This window comes from Octopus bimaculoides, chromosome 21 (assembly GCF_001194135.2).
Source record: "Octopus bimaculoides isolate UCB-OBI-ISO-001 chromosome 21, ASM119413v2, whole genome shotgun sequence".
Taxonomy (NCBI): Eukaryota; Metazoa; Mollusca; class Cephalopoda; order Octopoda; family Octopodidae; genus Octopus; species Octopus bimaculoides.
Window position 1 is genome coordinate 11848235 of NC_069001.1, and position 5549 is coordinate 11853783.

The following is a 5549-nucleotide window of genomic DNA, read 5'->3' on the forward strand; positions in this document are numbered from 1 at the left end:
CTAGGCTTACAAAGAATATGTTCTGGGGTCGAGTTGCTCGACTAAAGGCGGTGCTCCAGCATGGCCGCAGTAAAATGACTGAAACAAGTATAAGAGTGAAAAAGTAAAGAGAGTCTGTGAATCTATTGCTGAATATAAGATTCTTCTCAGCAATGCGTGAAATGCAATGTCTGGAAATTTTTTCCATAGCTTAAATATCGAAGGGATCAACAACATAATTTTGAATGCCGTAGCATGTTCTTTCAAACATCGGGGATAACTGGATGATGAGCTTTGGATTTTTGCACCATGTGGATGCAATGATATAAACGTCGAAACGTCAAGTCAGTAATTCGCCCCGATTTTGCCAGCTTAATAAAGAACCACAGAAAATCATGAAGATTAATTAGAAATAATTGAATGGATAAATAATTAAATGTATACCATAGAGGATTGAAGTTCTATTGCCGTATTCGTTCGTCACAATCTAAACAATGCCATGAATAACACCACTGTCTACAAAAGGCGAAAGGGAATTGCGCAAAACGGTACTATCCACGTTATTTTTCTTTAGCAAAAGGGTCAATAATTCTGCATTTAAATATATGTAAGGGGTTATGTCCCTGCCATTTTCATATTAATAACACACGACCACCATCGCTACTGTGCTCCGACATTCTATTGATCTGTATATCGATCGATTGCTCTATTTATTTACCTGTCTATTTATCTATCATCTTCTCTATCTACCTAGCTACGCATTATCGGAGTGAACTATCCTCTTCCTATCTTTCAATATATTTATGTGAACATGTGTGTGTGTACGTGTACATGCATACATATATGTATACATACATACATACATATATATATATATATATATGTATATATATATATATATATATATATATATATATGTATGTATGTATGTATATGCATTCCCATACGTGCTTGTTGTGCGTATACATCTCTATCATCTATGTTAAACACTCTTGCTAAGTGACACGATTGTGGTGAATTAATGGTCTACGGGGAACGTAAAAGCGCCCGACACTTTAATCAAATATTTGATGACATCTCAGCTCTTTTGCGCTAGGGAATACTATAACAAACATTCTGTGAAGGCAAATTATATCTTTCGGGTTATATTTTTAATTGTTATTGTTGTTATATTTAACATTTATTTCTATTAATACTACTAGTAGTAGTAGCCGAGGAGCTGGCAGAATAGGTAGCCCACAGGGGTAAATGCATAGCGACATTCTTTGCGACATTACCTCTTGTGTTCAAATGCCGCCGTGGTCGACTTTATCTGTCATTTTTTGGGGATCGATAAAGCAAGTACCAGTTGAACACTGGAGTCGATGTAATCGACTTGCCAACGCCTTCGATATTGCTAGCCTTGTGCTAAAATTTTAAAACATTATTATTATTATTATATTATTATTATTATTATTATTATTATTATTATTATTATTATTATTATTATTATTATCATCATTGTTGTTGTTGTTGTTGTTGTTGTTGTCTTTTCACAGCTTCTAACGCTGGAGATGTACTACAGTGTCAGCTGTTCCCAACCAGTGAACTAAGGTAACACCTCTTATTTTCGAGCACCTTCCGGAGTATTCGAGCGGTTCCAAGCAGTGCTGTTTTCTGCAAGTGCTCCACTCTTATTGCAGCCCCTATTTGTTCCATGTACTTATCGAGATTTTTGCTCACTGTTCCCAGCACCCCGACAATTATTGGTACTACTGTTACCTTTTTCATCGACAACAACTGCTTAACTTCTCACACTAACCTGTCATATCACTCGACTTTTCTGTCTTCCTTATCGCATAGCTTCTTGTCAGCTTGCCATGCTATATCTATGATCCAGCATAGTTTTGTTTTCTTTCTCAATTAAGACTATGTCTGGCTTCCTATTCTCAATCTCATGGTCGCACATCATCATCAACATCAACAAAAACAACGACAAGCAATGACCTGAAGAAATACCAGGCAGTGGCTCTCCTGTCTTCTGATCTTAACTGATTAGAAGTGTTATCATGTTTTGTCTGGGTATAAACGATGGGTTACAGCAGACTTTCTGCTCTATACAACATATCTGCATGTCAGTTGCTTAACCATAACCCGAAAAACATGTCCCTTATTGGCAGACAATACATGCGTAACTGATCACAAGCAGTAGTATTGGGGAAGCATCACAACCACATGTTGAGAGGAATTCTGTAGGGTTTCAATAACTCACTTGTGGAAGTACAGGATCAATGTGTAAGAAGATCGATAAACTAATGGTGGTGGTGGTGGTGGTGGTGGTGGGGGGGGTTAATCGTTTACATCGACCCCTGTACTGAACTGATACTTATATTGTCAATCGGGAAAAGATGGAAGACAAAGTCTACCTCGGTGTTATTTGAACTCAGAATGTAAGGACGAACGAAATGCCCATATGCATTTTGTCCGGGGTTTCCAACTATTCTGCCAGTTCACCGCGTTAGAAACAACAGCAACAACAAAAACAACAGCAACAACAACAACAACAACAACAATAAGAAGAATGATGACGATGATAAGGATGATAATGTTTATGTCATCTTTATTCGTCCCACGGCTTTCAGAAAGACCACCAACACTACAAAAATTAGGTCTTAAAAGACAGATGAGTGGTTAATTATGAATAAAATGTAAAGAAAATCCTACCCAATTATGTTAACAATCGGTTTTTAATACAAAACACATTCCCCCATAAATATGAGGAGACTACCTACGATGGCTGCATGTTGAAATCTCACAAAACTATTCTCCAACTTGTCATTGATGCAAACGTTTTCTCTAACTTTTTCTCTAATTCTAAAAGCTCATGCTAAGAGCTCACCTGTTTGCCCTGACCATGCACGCCATTTCGATTTTTCTTGTGAGATCATTTTGTTGTTTCCAAATCATTATTGTCGACCACCAAAATTAATTGGAATCGAAGTAGTGGAGATTTGTTCCATTATCAGCTGACAAAATCGCTTGTTTCTAGCTATGATTCTATTGATTGAGAAACTAATTAATTATATAATTAACTAATTAGTTAATTAATTAGATATTTAGTTAATTATTATTACTATTAATATCAACCTTATTAGATTATGTGGTTCGGCTGGAATTTTTGACAGTTCTAGATGACGTCATTACATTCGCGTCGAAAAACTTTGCTACTGTTTGTGTAAACAAAATACTGTTCCCAGTTCGAATTTAATCTGAGAATATGTGTAAATCTAGGGGCATAAACAAGACGCCTAAGAATAACTGGACTGAACAGAAAGTAGTGAAGGAATAAGTATTGTTAAATGAATAATTTTCAAATGGCTGCGAGCTGCAAGAATCATTCGTATGCCGGGTAAAATACGTAGCGGTGAAGTCGAATTTACCTTTGATCTTTTCGGGGTCGATAGAATAAGCGCTACTCGAACAGTGGGGGTGACTTGCTCCCTCCCCCAAAATTTCCGGCCCTGTTCGGAAATTTGAAATCAAAATACCTCTTAAGTGAAATTTGTAGTGCTCGAAAATTATAAGTAATGATAATAGTGTTCTTAATTTTCGAGACACAAACGCCCATCGTTCGAAGCCAGTCATAGAATATTTACAAATTTAAGAATATAGGGTCAGTGGCGTCACATAAACGGCTCAGGAGCCTTGCCGGAAGTGTACGAATCAGTGACATCACAACAGGAACAGCATCGGTAACAGCATCAGCAGTATCAACAGCACAATTAACAACACCACCAATATCTACATCACAACAGCAACAGCATCAACAACATTAGCGTCCGGGAAGAGGGTTGCTAGCACATCAGCCTCTACCCACATTTTTACCATCCACATCTTTACCACATCTAATTAGTTTAACCATCTAATTACTTATCATTAAAATCAGGTGTAACTTGGCAATCGGTGGACTTACAACACCTTTCTTGAATACCGGCCTTTGTTAACTTGACAACAAGGTCAAAGTGAGAGCTGATTGGCTGTACACAAATGAGTTCGTTACTGGGGGCCAGAAATCGCGTGGGAAAAAAAATTATGGTCCGAGCTTAGCGTGTTTTGAACAGAGACAGTTCCGCTCTAAGCATTTGGTACAAACAATACCTTCTATGCATCGCGTTAACAACTCTGACGTTGGACATGTACGCATACCTTCATATATATACAAATATATATACAAATATATATGCATACGTCTACATACAATCCTTATATAAATCTATATGCAACTAATCATATATACAAGCTTGCATATGTGCATACATGTATATGCATGTGTGCGTGTGTATGTATATATATATATATATATATATATATATATATATATATATATATATATATATATATAGAGAGAGAGAGAGAGAGAGAGAGAGAGAGAGAGAGAGAGAAAGAGAGAGAGAGGGAAAGAGAGAGAATGAGAGAAAGAGGAAGGGAGGGAGATAAACCGCATGCATACATACCTGCATATACATGCAAAAATGTGAATATGCATTCATCTAGACAGAGAAACAGAAAAATACACGTACAGACACGAATGTGCGTGTTTGTGTGAGTCTGTGAGTGTACATATATTTGTGTAAGGCATCTGAAAATTTACTATGAATATATATTTGTCTGAGAGTGTCACGTTTGTGTGAAAATTAATAACTAAAATAAACAAAAAAGATTCCATGTATGATGTTTACACAGAGAAATGTGCATTTACAAGAATGTATACTTACATATATAATTGCATATATACATACGTACTTACGTACGTCCGTTCGTTCATATATAACTATGTATGTTAGTATAATAAATGGATCCATTTAGATTCTCATATACCTACAATGTCTCCCCATACACACATATATACGAACACGAACATAACTAGCTTCAGAATGCAAATCTAATCACTTTCTAAAAATGCTTTGGGACATTTCTGAGCGTATAAAATTCGGTCATCTTATTTCGTCTTCAATTACAGGAGAGGGAGAAAACAGAATAACAAATAACACTCAGAGAGTGTAAGTGCAATATCTGGGCTAAATTCTGTTCGTGGATAGAATATTTTAAAACAAATATGCCGATGGAATTGAGATCAAAAGGCAAACCACGAGAGACTGGAGGGAGGAAGAAATGAAGTAAACAACGACGTGAATAAGATGAAAGTTGTGCAGAAGACAAAACATTATTTGGAAAACAGAAAGGTCACGTGGAAAGAACAATGCGTGTGGTACATCGATGCACACACACGCACACACACAAACACATATTTACATTCAAAAACATAACCATATACATATATGCATACATAGGCGTGTGTGTATGTATAGATATACCTACACGCACACTTATTCATACAGGTATACCAATGCACACACACACACCCACACAGACATATATATATATGTATATATATATATATATATATATATATTTATAAATATATATGAGCGGTCGTATAAAAGTGTCTGTGCGAAAGTGTAAGTATAGATCTATACATCCATACATATATAAATACATATATATGTATATATGTGTTTATGTATATATAT